The sequence below is a fragment of the Phyllostomus hastatus genome, unplaced genomic scaffold, assembly GCF_019186645.2.
Source record: "Phyllostomus hastatus isolate PE091 unplaced genomic scaffold, TTU_PhHast_1.1 phas_scaffold_93, whole genome shotgun sequence".
Lineage (NCBI taxonomy): Eukaryota > Metazoa > Chordata > Mammalia > Chiroptera > Phyllostomidae > Phyllostomus > Phyllostomus hastatus.
In genome coordinates, this window is record NW_025334042.1 from 16,054,576 (window position 1) to 16,070,796 (window position 16,221).

Here is a 16,221-nt window from a genome sequence, read left to right on the forward strand (position 1 = left end):
CTTTTTAAAAAGATATAAGCATTCTTTGTATGTTCTGGATACAGTCTTTTATCAAACATTTTTTAAAAGAAAATATTAATAACCCTGGCTGGTGTGGCTCAGTGGATTGAGCGCCAGCCTGAGAACCAAAGGGTAGATGGTTCGATTCCGAGTCAGGGCACATGCCTGGGTTGCAGGCCCGGTCCCCAGTTGGGAGTGCATGAGAGGCAACCACACACTGGTTGCCTCTCCCTCTCTTTCTCCCTCCCTTCCTCTCTGTCTAAAAATAAATAAAATAAAATGTTGAAAAAGAGAAAATATTAATAAAGACAAAATACTATAAAATTGATCAAGCAAATTTAGAAAAGAGCCTAGAAAAAAATGGTATAACAACTGAAATTTTCCTGTGAAGCCATCCAGTCCAGGGCTTTTGCTTGTTAGGAATTTTTTTATTACTGTTTCAATTTCAGTACATGTAATCTGTCTATTCAGATTCTCTGATTCTTCCTGATTAGTTTTGGAAGATTGTACGTTTCTAGGAATTTATCCATTTCATCCAAGTTGTCCAGTTTGTTGGTATGTAGTTGCTCATAATATTTTCTTTTGATCTTTTGTATTTCTTTGTTGTCAGTTGTTATTTCTCCTCTTTCATTTCTGATTTTATTTATTTGGGTCCTCTCTTTTCTTTTTTTAAAGATTGATTTATTTACTATTAGAGAGAGGGGAAAGAGAGGAAGAGAACATCAGTGTGTGAGAGTTACATCGATTGCTTGCATCTCCCATGCCCCATGCCCCCACCTGGGGACTTGGCCTGCAACCCAGACATGTTTAGCTTTCCTACACCACATTGTCAGTCTCTCCCTTCTCATCCACAGAGTGCTGCCTGGTTAATTTATTTTAATCAGTTTTTTAAAATTTTTATTTATTTAGTTTCAGAGAGAGGAGAAGGGAGGGAGAAAGAGACATCACTGTGTGGTTGCCTCTTGTACGCCCCAAATGGGGAGCTGGCCTGAAACCCAGCCCTGACTGGGAATCAAACTGGCGACCCTTTGGTTCAAAGGTTGGCACTCAGTCTGCTGAGCCACACTAGCCAGGGCTATTTTAATGAGTTTTGAAAAAATCTAGAAAAACACCTCCATAATCACAATACATTAAGTTATGATCTTATCTTATTTATTTCAGGCCTGACCCCCATCTTGGTCTTCATCATTGCCTAAAACTGCCCTCCTACAAAGACCTTGAAGCTGACACTGCCCTCTCTGACCACAACCCCCTCGTATCCTTAGGGCCCTTCTTCTCCTTCCCTCACTTCTCCCAGTATCTTTCCTCACACTGTGCCATCCCGTTCCTCAGCATCTGTCTAGTACTGCCATCCTCTCATGGCTTCCCTTACCTCCTTATTCAGCCTGGATCCTACACCTGCCATTTGAGGGGTGCTTTAATGGAACCCCAAAGCCTTTACCACATATATTCTCTAGTTGCCAGCTGCCAAGTGGTCCTAGAGAAAGGCCGAAAACCAAACTAGTTATTTCTACAACAAGACAATGACATCCTGTCTCAGCGGGATGTCTACTGTTATAAGGCAAACTTGTTTGCTTCTGACTCCTCCCTTATGTTTTCTCAACAAAAACCTGTTCCAAATCTTTTCCAGAATTCTCAATTTTCCAACGTCATATTCATCTATCTCTCCTTTCATAAATGAGTTCACATATTGCCTCCCTTCCAAAATCCCCATCAGCTCAACCTCCATCCTCCTCACTTTCAAACCAATGGCTTGGACACTCTAATTCATACCCAACATTTCAAACTATCATTTCAAGAGTTCCACATCCACTAAGGGTATCTGTGCTCTAAACATTTCTATATTGTCCTCTATGCTGCTGTCTTTGAATATCCTCCTCCTAAGACCATGCTACCCAGCCACACCTTATGTGACCATCCTCCCTCTTACCCCATATGGTCAAAAAATATTCAAAAAACATATGCACAGGACCCTGTTATCTGGCTACCCGTGTGTTCTCCAACCCCTCATTCTCCACCTTCCATTCCCATAATGCTCTGGAAGCTATCTCAGAGCTCACCACACATCTAGCAGCCAGTTCTCAAGGTCTTTTATCTCTCCTCCTTCTCAGACCTCACTGCAATAGTTAGCACTTTCTTATTTTAAGTGACTTTATCTGATTATCAGATTCCAACTTGGTCTTGTATAAGGAAAAGGTTGCTGTCAGATTGTGCCATGCCTTTATTGGAACCAGTCCATGGCTCCACCACCCATAAGACAAAGTCAAAACTCCTCAGCTTGCTACGTAATAATAGTGAACAGCCCTATGTTGCTATGTAGTGAACAGCAACATAGGACTTAGCTTGTGCCAGGCACTGTTCAAAGCAACACACACATACACATGTGATCCTCACACAACAACCTTTTGGTGTATGTACAGTTATTCTGTCCATTTTTCAAACAAGGAAACTGAGGCATAGATTAAGGTAAAAATTAAGTGAATTGTCCAAGGTCAAATAGATAGCAAGTGGTAAAGACAGGATCAAATCTGGGGTATCTCCCTGAAGAAGCTTGTGTCTAGCCACAACACCACACTACTTCCCCTGGAAGACCTTTTATGGGCTGGCCCTCGCCTACTTTCCCCTCCTCGGCTCCTGCCTCTCACAGTCAGAAGCCACCATTTGATACTTCTGACTTCCCAATTTGGGAACATCTCCCTCCCTGGACTTCTGAGGTACTCTATTCTCCTGCTTCTGCTTCTGTCACAGCCTCTTCCCTTTCTCCCCCTCCACTCCTCCTTTCCCTCCTATACCTTAAAGGCAACGTTCTGTCCCAGAATTCTCCCTGACTGCTCTCTCCTTGCCAATATCATCCCCTCTTACGGCTTCAACTCTCACCTCCACACAGTTACCCAAATCTATACTTCTGACCTGACCATTTTCTAATGCTGTCTCCTATATTTCTAATTTCCTTAAGTATTCTCCAGCCAGATGTTTAGCCAGATACTCAACACATCCAGGACAGAACCCATCATTTTCTCTCTTAAAACTGCTTCTCCTCTAGTATTCCCAATTTCTATTTGTATTACTTTTTAATATGAAAGCTGTGACATTTGTCTTCCTTATCCCATTCATTCCCTCAAGAGGCAAGGCTGGAAAGTCTAGCTCTCTAGTATCTGGAGCACCTGTCCCCTCCTCTTCATTCCTATGGCCACATCCATAGGATGTTCAAGCCTTTAACACTCTGTACCTCTTGCCTGACCTGCCATAGACCCCCCTCAGTACTCCCACAGTGGCAGTCTCTTGCCCTCGACACAGTCTTGTTAATTTTCCCAAAGCACAGCTCTGTTGACGTCACTACTTGAAAAGCATCTAACTTACTAAATGAAATCTAACTCTGAAACATTAGGTCTTCTTGGGTGTATGTGAGCCTCCATGATCAGGCCTCAACATTATCTCCCCTGCTCCACCCATTCACACAGCTTATGTTCCAACCAAACCAAAGAGCTTGCTGCTCTTCATTTATTTGTGCTCTGCTCTTCACATGCTCCAGGACTGCGTTCTCACCATTCCCTTTGACTTAAATGCCCTCTTTGCTCATTTCTGCATGTCAAATACTACCTGTCCTGCAAGGCTTGGCCAATCACACTTCCTCCATATAAATTCTCTGAATCATCAACTAGCAAGTCTGTTTTCCCACAACAATCTATTCATATCTCTTCCATGTAACTCAGTTCTCCAACTGGACTGGTACCCCTGGGCAGTTCTGTGATTGATTCATCTTTATAACTGACACAACATGTTCTACAGGGCTTTGGTCCAGTATATAATTGAATTGAATAAACAATTACCACTTCTGGAAGAGCCTGTTTGTTTTTAACACATGCTCAAAAAATGATGTCATTGCATCCAATTGATTGACTACAGTTATATGTCACTGTTTTATTCTCTGCATTATTTTTCTTTTTCTTGAAGGTAGCGGCTACAAAACAATATATAGTGTTTTTACAGACTCTTTCCTTCTCTATAGATATTTAAAAAGTACCTAACTTCACAATGACATACACGAGCAAGTGTAAATCAAGTCTGGGCTTATTCAGCCTGACCATCCGCCTGGCAAAGCCTTTGATCTGCCTTTGGCTCCTCCATCTCCCTCGCTCTTCATATTCAATCATCTTCCAAACCCTACAAATTCTTTAATATTGTCTCTCACATCTCTTCCCTTCTTTATAGTCTACCTTGACTTTTACCTAGGTTCATCTCACCTGACTTAAAGCCTCCTAACTTGTCTCCCACCTTCCAATTCATTCTACACACCACAGCTGGATTAACTTTTTTCAAGCCCAGCTGAACTCATGAAACTCCCCTTCAGCAGTCCCCAGTGGCCACCCAGAGGAAGTATAAACTTCTCACCAGATAATTCTAGGCCCTGTAACTATAATCCAACTCACAGATGTCAGCTTGTAGTCAAGTTGGGAAACTCACTGTTTCTCAAATCTGCTTGCTATTTCCTCTGCTTATTTACTGAAATAAACATTTATTAAATACCAATTCTGCACCAAACCCTGGGTAAGTGCTGAGGATACAAAGATGAGAAGAAACTAGTACCTATCCTTGAGGAGCTCACGAAACTGGTAGGGGATATAAAAATAAAAATAAATTATTAAGAACATGCAGAAAGTGCCTATTTTTACATAAGGTGTCAGGGAAGAGGTCGCATTAGAGGTGAACAGATGCGCAACACACTAAGCAGAAGGAAAGGAAGCATACCCCAGGCAGTAGAAATGGGACATGAGAAGGCACAGAGGTTTGTAAAGCTATCAACCATGGAGCAGCGAGAGGCAATGCTCAAAAGGTAGGTAGGGGCCTGATCATGAAAGCCCTTAGATGGCCTGCTAAAGAATGTAGACTAAGTCCTGCAATTTGTTATTCACACACTCACTAAACATTATTGTGCACCCACTATGTGTCAGGCACTGTGTATAAAGAGGTGCTGACCCCTCCTTATACACTATCAATGGGAATATAAGAATGGTGTTGATTTGGGATTTCAAAAACATTATGTTTGGTGGGATTATCAACATGAACTGTAGAGATCATCTAGCTATCCTCCAGCCTGAGATTCTCTTCCTTCTCTCCCCACTTAGTAGAGTAATTTTTCCCCAAGGGAAGAAAATTGGATCCTATTTTCACCACTCACAAAAATTAACTCAAAATGGATTAAAGGTGTAAATGTAAGACCTAAAACTTCTGGAAGAAAACAAAAATAATACAATTAAAAAATGGGCAGAGAAACTGAATAGATATTTTCCAAAGAAGACATATAAATAGCCAATAGGTACATAAAGAGATGCACATCACTAATCATAAGGGAAATGCATATCAAAACAATGAAATATAACCTTATACCTGTTAGAATGGGCTATTCTCAAAAAGATTAGTGTTGTCCACAACCTTGATGTATCAGGACGACACTCTAACCAACTGAGCTACCCAGCCAGGATGTATTATTTAGAATGCTAATGTATTAAGGTTTGTGCAGTGGCAGTATCATAGCCAATGAGGTTTATACAAGGGCAGGGAGCAGGAAATGAACCCACACCAGCAGTGCCCAGGCAGAACAACTAGAACAACCTGAAGGAAGTTGGAAGAAGCAAAGGGAAAGCCTGGGAGAAGCCTCCTGGGAGAAGCCTCCTGGGAAGTGGCAATGAGGGAGGGCTGGGCTCTGCTTAGCAGATCTCGTCACTCGTCACTCGGCCACTTCCCTGGGCTAGAAATGCCTAAGTCCAAACATCACTCTGTAACTGCTTCCCTTGAGCCTTTTCTTTACCAACAGTACAGTCATTGGCCCCTTCCGTCCTGAAGCCTTGGTCCTGAGGTTATCAACCCAAACTACAGAGGTCATCTGGCCATCCTCCTGCTTGAGATTCCCTTCCTTCTCTCTCCACTTAGTAGAGTGAACTCTTTTCTAGGGGAAGGTCATTTATTTTTGTGATGAGGACAATGTAAGTATGGTGGGGGGAAGAAGGATAGGCTAGGAAAAGAGGAAAGAAAGGTATAAAAATAATTATATTAGCCATCGTAGGCAGTATTTTTCGTCTCTCTTCCCTTTCATCACTTTGATTTTCTATTTTTTTGTACTTCTATTTTCATTTTAATAACTTTATTGTGTATGCATCTTTAGGTTACTTCAAACTCTTTTTTGAAGATACTATATTTGTCCAAAAATAAAATTTAACACAATCCAATCTCAGCCTCATTCCAAAAGCTGACTCGAGCCCTCTGCCAAGGGGGAAAAACATTAGCAAATACTCAAGCAGCTGATTCCTTGTACCAGCATTGTTTTTAATATCACACTTCATTTCATATCAGTATATAAGATTCCACAAAAAGAAAGAAAAAATGTTACCAGAGGAATTCTTGTTTGGAAATATATAACAGATTTCAAACACTTCTTGTTTAACTGCCTTTGGATTTTACTTCCTCTCTGTTCTCCACAGGATTCAAAATGTAACAATCGGAAAGAAATAATGGGACTATTAAACCATTGTTTGCTAGCCACATGTGTAAAAAAAAACTCCACAAACAGAGCAGTCCCTCCCTAATAGGACCACCTTCTTCTTTCTTCTTCTTCCTTCTTCTTCCTTCTTCTCTTTCTTCTTCTCCTTCTCCTTCTTCTTTTTTTGAGGCTCATTTAACCCAGGGGTAGGGCATTCAATAACAAGGAGCAATATTCAGGATTTTTCCAGGAAAGTGGTGGAGACTTCTCAAAAGAGCCCCCATGGCCATTTTGTGCCTTTATATGTGCTTTCCGTTTCCAAGCATGGTGGCAGGGATGTATCATTTTTTAATTTTAATCTTTATTTATTGATTTAGAGAGAGAAGAAAGGAGAGCAAAATATCAATTTGTTATTCTGCTTATTTATGCATTCATTGGTTGATTCTTGTATGTGTCTTGATTAGAGACTGGACCCACAAACTTGATGTATCGGAATGATGCTCTAACCAACTAAGCTACATGGCCAGGGTGGGAAGGTGTCCTCTAGAATGCTAATGTATAAAGTTTTGTGTAGTGGCGGTATCATAGCTAATGAGGGCTATTTGAGGTGTGATTATTGCTAACAGAATGCTAATGTATTACTGTTACCAAAACACATCCAGTGGGAAAGGGGCCATACCACCTGCCACCTATCAGGCAAGACTCCAAGCAAAGTTTAATGGAAAGAAAAAAGGGAATTTTTTATTTTAATATGTAATTTGAAATAAAGATAGGCAGTTTCTGCCCCAAAACTCATTCCCTGGCAAATAAGGCACAATCAGAAAAACAAACACCCTACCACCCTCTGCTAGGCCAGGCCAACCCTAGGCTGCACCCAGAATTCCCTTTCCTCTTTCTTAGAGTACATTCCTGGGGAAAGGTGCAGGTGGCTGAAGCATGCTTACAGTCATGGTCATGATGGGTTCAAGGCCTCTGGTTCAGGGGAAGGGTGCAGAGTTTTGCCCCCAGGCCATGTAGCATCCAGGGTCCGTGGGCCTGGACCTCCTCTCCCCTTACCGGTTTTGCTGCATTCCAGGCAGGCCCTGGAGCACAAGGCTCCAGGAACCTCCCTAGGCTACATGACTTCTTGATAGCCTGGGAGCCTGAGCCTGCCATGACCAACCAGCCAGGCAAGCAGGGTTTCAAAGTGTATGCCATTTAGATGTGCCATGCTATTTTAAGACTCCCCCCCACAATTCTCTGGCTCAGTAGAAATGGATAGGAGGGAATGCCCCTCCATCCAATCCCCAGCTGAACTCTAGCATGCATCCATCTTTCTTTCTTTCTTCCTTTCTTTCTTCCTTCCTTTCTTTGCTTTTCTTCCTTCCTTCCTTCTTTCCTTCCTTCCTTCCTTCCTTCCTTTCTTTCTCTTTCTTTCTTCCTTTCTTTCTTTTGAATGACTTTAGTCCCTAGAGTGGGACTGGTTGCTAGGCAATGCATGCTTACACAGTTCAAACCCCCCCCCTCCCCTTTTTGGAGAGAAGTGTCCCCATTACATTACAATGAGCATATAATGAGGATGGGGTAACCATAAAGTGAAATTAGTTGCCACGTTGGGTAAGCTGGTCTCTGCCAGTTCTAAGCCATTAATCTGTTGGAAATTGATTTTACTAACTCCTTGACAGTCCCCATAGTCCCCTTTATCAATAACTGCCGTTTCACCACATACCATATCTCACCAGCATTCATCAATCAGCAATCAAAATAGCTGAATTTCCCCACTTACAAGAATCCCAATTTACAAAGCATATCCAGAGGGTCCTATCTGTAAGTAAAATCACTCCCAACTTCTAATACTTTCCCAAATTCTGTTACAGATGGGGAGAGACCCAAGTCAAGAGTCTCTCTCCCCTGCCTTGGTTCTTGTCTCAAATTCAAGCAAGAGACAAACACGTATAGTGGAAATGAGACACCAAGTTTATTTATGAAATAAACAGGAGCACAGAGCTGCAAGCAGGCACCTGGCAAGTGTAAATGACCCATACAGAGAGGAAAGAGATTAGTAAGTTTGTTAGCAAGTTAGTTTTTATTCTATACACTTGAGTGGGAGCTACAAGTGGGTACTTAAAGTGTTAACTAGCAGCTGGGAATGAGCAGCCAGAGCGGAAATAAAGGCAAGCCCCTCACCATTACAATCTAACAAAGAACTTAATACAGGAGGCTAGAAGCAAAAGGAAGACAGTTCTCACCAATTAACTCAGCAGTCCTGAGTTCGTTTTGATAAGATTGCCGGTGCCCTGAGCATTACAAGCAAAACAGCACAGGAGGAGGGGAGAGTCCTTGAGTCAGTGCTGAGAAAAGAGGTTTCTGTAACAATCTCACTAAGATGCTGGGTGTTCTGAACGTCACAAGCAGGAATTGCACAGGAGAAATAGGGGGGCCTATGCTGGGAAAGGGGGCCTTTGTAACAATTTCACTAAGACAAAGAACCTTTACTAACTGAGAAAGAAAGCCTTTGTAGCTGTACACTATTCCCAAGGGGAAGAAGGAGGGGGAAACCTAGAAGCCAGCTAATGTATATAATCCCCAAACCCCAATAGTCAGTGTGCTTAGATTAGCTAAGAACCCACTTGTAGCCTTGGCTCAAGTGTATAAAACAGACTTACTGACAACTTTCTTTCCTCTATACATGGGCATTTAGACTAGCCAGGTGCCTGCCTGCAGCTTTGTGCTCATATGTTTCATAAATTAACTTGATATCTCATTTTCCCTGTTTGTCTCTCGCTTGAATTCATGTCTTGCAAGTGAGACAAGAACCAAGGCAGGGGAGCGAGTCTCCTGGACCTGGGCCTCTTTCTCCCCACCCATAACAATTCCACAGCAGTGACTGTCAAAAAAACAGAAAACAGTAGTGGTGAAATTTCTTTCAGGAATCGAAGTTGAAGAATCTTTTAAGAAAACAACCATAATCTCGACCTCTTTCCAAACAGACCTTATTTCCTACCCAATCCAATACACACATATACAATTTGCTCAGGAAGATTCGTTTGGAGACGAGAGGACTTCATGAATCCCTATTAGTCAGCATCCCCCTCCTTTGTCCTATGCTGCCTCCCCCCCTCCCCCATGACTGCTCCACAGCTCCCTGCCCCCCACCCCCACCTTCTGCACTGCTTTCAAAACACCTCCCTCCGTGTAACAGTCTGGGCTGCCCCTCTCCTGGTCCAAGCTGGCAGATCTCACCAGTGTCATCCTTGCTTGTCTGGATAATCAGATGTTAGAGCTGAAATAAAAAGCAGAAATAAAGAAAAGAGCTGCTTTGGCCAGCCAAAGAGTTTCCTGTGCCCTTCAACGCCCATCCCCTAATTTAAGTTGTAATACTAGTATGCAAAGTTCCTGCTGACTGCGGAAGGGGGAAAGGCAGGATAATTCTAGCAGAACCTGCTCCCACTACCAACCTGAGATCAGCTGCTGCAAACTGAAGTTCTCAGCCTTAATGCTGGCACACCTTTCCAAAGGAGCTACAGCTGCTTTGTGTCTTGAACCCTGCAGCCAGGCTTAGGGGGAATATATATATAAGCAGCAGCTTTATTGAGACATAATTCACATACCATGCCACACAACTGTTGACCTTAAACAAATAGGCAGATATTTCCCCAGCAAAATGGGTTTATTTTAGAACAACAAAGTGTTATTTGGAACATGTAGGCTAATAGCAAAATGTGTACAAGTCTAGAAAAACAAAGGAGAGGAACGTTCTTTTATGGACTTCAGAGGGGCTATTATAAACAAAGAGTCCATTGGCAGAAAATGAAAATGCAAAGTATAGTGACTTTTCATTGGCTGAATTACAGCAGTTTCCCACTAGCAGAACTGTTACTGGGAAAGGAGTAATCTTTCTTCTGCTGAGGTATGGATGTAGTATGACTTCCTTTGGAAGATGCAAGGGAAGTTTCTTCCTGTTGGGGTCAGTAGTGTGTGTTGGTGACAGGTGTGTGAGAGCTCTCTCTTCTAGACTCCTGACTCCATTTTAAATGGGATTTGTTGATTAATTTTCACACAATTCACCCTTGAGAAGTGTACAATTCAGTGGGTTTTAGTATATAAGCAGACTATTTAGCTTGAGAAACTTTCATCACCCTGAAAAGAAACCCTGTACTCCTTTGCAATCACTTACCATTCTTCCCTCCCCACCCCTTGCTTCTGGCAACCAGTAATCTGCTCTCTACGTCTATGGGTTTGGCCTACGTCTAATGGCCTATTCTGAACATTTCACATAACTGGAATAACACAATATGTGGCCTTTTGTGGCTGGCTTTCTTTCGTTTAGCATAATATATTCAAAGTTCATCCATATTGTAGCATATATCAGTATGCAATATTGTGATTTATGAGAAATATATATTTGGTCATTCAGATGACCAAAATACATTTTTCATATTTATTCAGTCTTAGTCCACATTCCTGTCTCAAAGCCTTTGGGATTTCCTGAGGGGCAAGAGCAATGGGAGTATCTTTTGTTACAATAGTTTTCCCTGTGTCCTCAGTTTCTGAAATCATTTCAGAACCATAAAGGTGAAATGAGTGTCTTGTTATTCATAACAAGCCCTTTTGGACCACAACTGTGTTTGTGTTAACAAGGTAACTTTTGGAAAGCATTTAAGGATGAGGCCTGTTTGCCAAAGGAACCAAGCATTGCTAGAGGGTTAAAATTTTCAGTCCTATCCCCAGACCTCCACTGAAGAGAAACGGGCTAGAGATTGAACTCAGTAACCATTGGCCAATGATTTAGTCCATCATGCCTATGTAATGAAGCCTCCATAAAAAAACAAAAGGAGAAAGTTCAGAGAGCTCCTGGGTTTGTGAACACATGTAGATTCGAGAAGAATCTAGAGAGGGTATGGAAGCTCCTCACTGCTTTCCACATACCTTGCCCTTTGTATCTCTCCATCTGGCTGTTGATTCATATCCTGTAATATACTTTGAAATCAATTGGTAGTCTAGTGAGTAAAAGGGTTTCCTGAGTTCATGAGCTACCCTAGCAAATTAATCAAACACAAGGAGTTGGGGGACATTCTTATGGGACTGAAACCTTAACCTGTAGAATCTGATGCTATCTCTAGGTGGAGAGTGTTGGAATTGAGTTGAAATGTAAGATACCCAGATGTTGTCTGAAGAATTGGTTAGGGTATGTGGGGAAACGCCAGCCCCCACACACTGGAATTAGTATCAGAATCCTTCAGCACCCTTTCACAATTCTCTCCTCCCTTGGTTCCTATGAAATCATTCTCTCCTAGACTCTCCCTCTGCTTCTATTCCTATTCATTCTCATTGACCTTGCTGGCTTGTCTTCTACCCACATTTTTTTCTTCTACCCAATTTTTAAAGTTAATACATTTAAGAGTTCTAGTCTGACTCTCTGCTGTAGGTACTCCAGTCAAGAGGGACAGAAGACAGCTGCCAGTGGCAAGTAGTCTACAGCATCTGCTGTTGGTCAAGGTAAAGGTAAATTCGCTCCTCAATCCCAAACCTTCCCTCTGTGGATTAACAAGAAAATCAGTAATGGAGACACTTAAGTAGGGAACAGAGTACGAAGACTACCTGGTATCTGTAAATGGCTATATGAACATGCAGCTTGCAAACAAAAGAATACATAGATGGAGCATTGTCTGGACACCTGTGTGAAGTTTTAATAAGGTGTAATAATGTCCTTTATATCAGGGATGTTGAAAAAGAGAAAGAAGATGGGGAAATGAAAGAATAGCATCTTTTGTGAGGAATTTTTAATATATATTTCTAGACAATAAAAATTTATTTGTTAAAAAGAGCTCTAGCCTGACCCTTCTTCTCACCGTACACCCCTCCCTGTTTAAGACTACAGTCACCACCAGCTTCAACCCTGATCCCAGTGCTAGTGACCTGCAAATCTCTGCCTTCAGTCTAGATCTCTCTGAGATCTAGATCCTCATATTCAACTGCCTACTGAACATCTTCCACCTGGGTTCACCTATTCATTCTGTAAATATAGAGTCCCTACTGTCAGGGGGGAAGAAATTTTCCTCTACCCATCTAGGTTCTTCTGACATAAATTAGCATGTCACAGGTTAACAGAAAAAAAATATAATTTTATATATATGAGGGTTCCACAAGAATATGGCAGGTGGGGGGGCACCAAGGAAAAATTGGGCACTTGGGGTTTGTGAGCCATCTTGAGCTAAGGAAAAGAGGGTAGTGGTTTGTGATTTGGAAGAGGAGGAAGGCAATTCAAATAGAGATGAAAAAGTAAATGATAAACAAATGTTTGCTGGACCCTGCAGAGACCATAGACACAAAGCAGGCTCTGGTCTCTAAGGTCCTCGAGTCTCCCCCACCACACCTAGTCCATCTTCTTTGTAGATATCTCTCTATTCTACAGGTGGTAGCTCTATTCCAGGAATAGGCCCTTTATCTAAATTCTTTTAGGCAGTTAAGAGGAGATTTTTAAGAACTTACTGAGTCTTCTGTTTCTTAAAAATAATCATCCTAAATTTATCCTCATGCCAGAGACACATTTTTGGGTGGCGATTTTTGCTCCCCACACTACTACTAGCTAAGTCCTATACTAACTAGTTACCGTAGATACTGGAGGTGAGTAAAGTAGACATATGTGAAATCTTAGAATTTAACATTTTAGTAGGGAAAATTGACATTAAATAGATATACTCACAAGTAAATAAATAATTACACACTGTGATGAGGGCTATGGGAGAAAAGCAAAGGGCAGGTAGGGGATATTACAGCAGTAACTCAAACTCAACTTTTCAAAACTAAAATAATGATGATTCACTGCAATCTGATCCTCCTTCCTTATTTCCATGTTATTTCCTATCCCTACATGTATTCAATAGATACTCAACAACTTTAATGAGGGTTCCACTAGGTGCCAGACAAACCCCTTTCCATCCAATTGCCCAAACCTAAAACCTAGAAAATCATCTTGGACAACTTCTTCATTCCCTAACATCCAATTGAAATTAATTCTCCATCAAGTAGTTATGTCCACCTAATCCACTCAGTCCCCTCCATCTCCACTTTACTGCCTTAGTTCAGGCCACGAGTATTTGTCACCTGAATTCCAGCAACAATTTCCTGCGATTACCTTGGGTTGCTCTCTCCACAGGGCTCCGGAGTTCATTTCTAAAACACAACTTTGATTATATTTCTCCCCTACTTAAAAGCCTTCTAAGCTCCTCACTGTCTTCAGACAAATCCAAATTCCTGTGGAGGAACAAGGTTTAATGTTGTGTTCTGATGTGAATCTGCCATCCTTTATTTTAACCAGTCTGCAAGGAGAAAGCTAGACCCAAAGAGTATGTTGCTTTATGACTAACAAGAGAACCAACACAATATATATGTTGTGTAGAGAATATACACAATATGTATTTTGGCAGGTTACTTATCAAAAATCTGGTCAATTAATTAATAGATAGTTTAGGTGTAAAAATTCAGTTTCATACATCAAATTCATTATATAGACTAAAGAACAATTGCAATGTATTATAATACCTGTTTTATTAGCTTTGTAGTGATCATTTACTGTATACTTACAAGAAACACTCCTATGAGATCAAACTAAAACTTAGGCATTAAACAAATATGATGGTGCTCTTTATTACTTTTTCAGTAGTTTATGATAACAAGAGACAAAACCTAATATAATTTAACTTAAATATGCCATGGGCCCCACCTAGATAGTCTCCATGTTTATTATGATCTTCTACCAGTAGAACTTACTCTCTAATCTTCTCTCTCTTATCTTATTGAGGAGGAAAATAACTAGCACAGGAGTACTGCAAATTTTCAATTTCTTCTTTCAACAAGATTATTTATTCCCAAGATTTCTCATCAAATATTAATATGATCGATATCTTATTTTAATTTCAACTAAAGTTGAATAAAGTGAAAAATGAATCATTTTTATTTCCACACTTCTTGGAAATGAGATGCTTGACATGAAATGCTCTGGCCGTGGCTTGCCTCTCAGCTCCATCTCTCACTGTGCCTTCAGCTGAAGTCTGAGCTCTATACGTATGAAACCATTGGCAGTTTCCTGAAAGGGCCGTGCCATTTGCATTTTTGTGATTGTGTTCCCAGTACCAATTTTATCCAGTCTTAAGGAAAATGCTGATGTGAATAGATCATTGGTTTATAAATGCATCTATAACACTTCATTATACTTTTTGATTTGGGTCTATTGCCTCTACTACACTATAACTTTCTTGGAAGCAGAAATCATGCTATTAATTTTTCCCCCCAGAACCTAGCTAAGTGCCCAACACAAGTGTTCATTAACTGTGGAATAAATGCTTTAATTAAAGAATAACTGAATGAACCATATATTTAAAGAATAGATCATCCTTTTACATGCTAAAAACATCCAGAATAATCACAAGAGTTGAACGGGAAGGGAAGTCCATAAGGTGGGTGTCCAAGTCTGCAAAGAACTTGGGGAGAGGCACCTGGGACTGGTACATTACCCAAAGAGGGTGACAGTGCACATAAATAGTAAAAGTAAAGAGAATGGTAGAAAGTGTAAGGCTTGAAGAACAAAAGGGTTTTGTACGGATGTAGAAGCCCAAAGAAAACCAACTGAATGGCAACACTGCCTCTCAGTGGCACCTGGGGTAAAAGCCTCCATACAAGAGTACTTTCACAGAACAAGTTTTCTTACATTGAGTAGCTCTGGACCATGAACTGTGCCAGGCACCTTTATCTCATTTAACCCTCACAACAACCCCTTGTTGAGAAGACATAGCATGTAGCTTAGGAGTTAAACACACAGACTCTGGAGCCAGGCTGGCTGACTCAAACATACTGGCTGTGTGACCTTGGACGAATTACTCAAGCTCTCTGTGTATTTTCTCATCTTTAAAATAGGGATATTTGTACATACCACAAAGGTTCTTATAAAGAATAAATTATTTTTTTATTTTTAAGATTTATTTATTTATTTTTAGATAGGGAAAGGAGGGAGAAAGAGAGGGAAACATCAATGTGTGGTTGCCTCTCACGCACCCACTACTGGGGACCTGGCCTACAATCCAGGCATGTGCCCTAGACTAGGAATCGAACCAGTGACCCTTTAGTTCACAAGTCAGCACTCAATCCACTGAGCCACACCAGCCGGGGTATGAGGAATAAATTCTTAAAATGGTACTTGATGGCACAGCAAATGCTATATTAATATTAGCCTTTATTTTTCCTTTTCCTGATGAGAAATAATGTTGAATAAAGCAAGCATACCGTAGGAATTCAATAAATATAACTTCCTTTTTTTCTCACCTTATGTCTTAGCTCCTTAAGCTGCTGCACTCCTTAGCGTTCTTGACGTTTAAATAGGGGACTCCCAAATAGCCCAAAGAAGTCTGTTCCTAGAGGCAGTACTGAGGAAGCTGAGAAACCTCCATTTAAAAAGTCCAAGAGAATGTGGTTCTGGAAAAGAGCACTCTACAGTAAGGGCACTCTCATTACTTTTATTATAGTGAAGACCTTCCCAGTAACGAAATTCACCCTACCCAAAACAGGATGCATAGGGATTGTGAAAACCAACTAAGATTTGTGCAGGAAGCCAGATTTCTAGGAACGTTCAAATAAGTATGATCTTCCCAGACCCCTTTTAAAAAAATATTTTACTTTTGATTTTAGAAAGAGGGGAAAGGGGGAGAAAAAGGGTGAGAAACATTGATGTGAGAAAGATCGGCTGCCCTACTGAACCTGCAACCCAG

At 41.0% G+C, this 16,221-nt stretch overlaps 1 pseudogene; it reads left to right on the forward strand.

Annotated features, from left to right (window-relative positions):
* The window catches only part of LOC123812573, a 69,241-nt pseudogene extending 57,020 nt beyond the window's left edge, over nucleotides 1-12,221 (forward strand).
* Nucleotides 12,222-16,221: the final 4,000 nt, after the last annotated feature.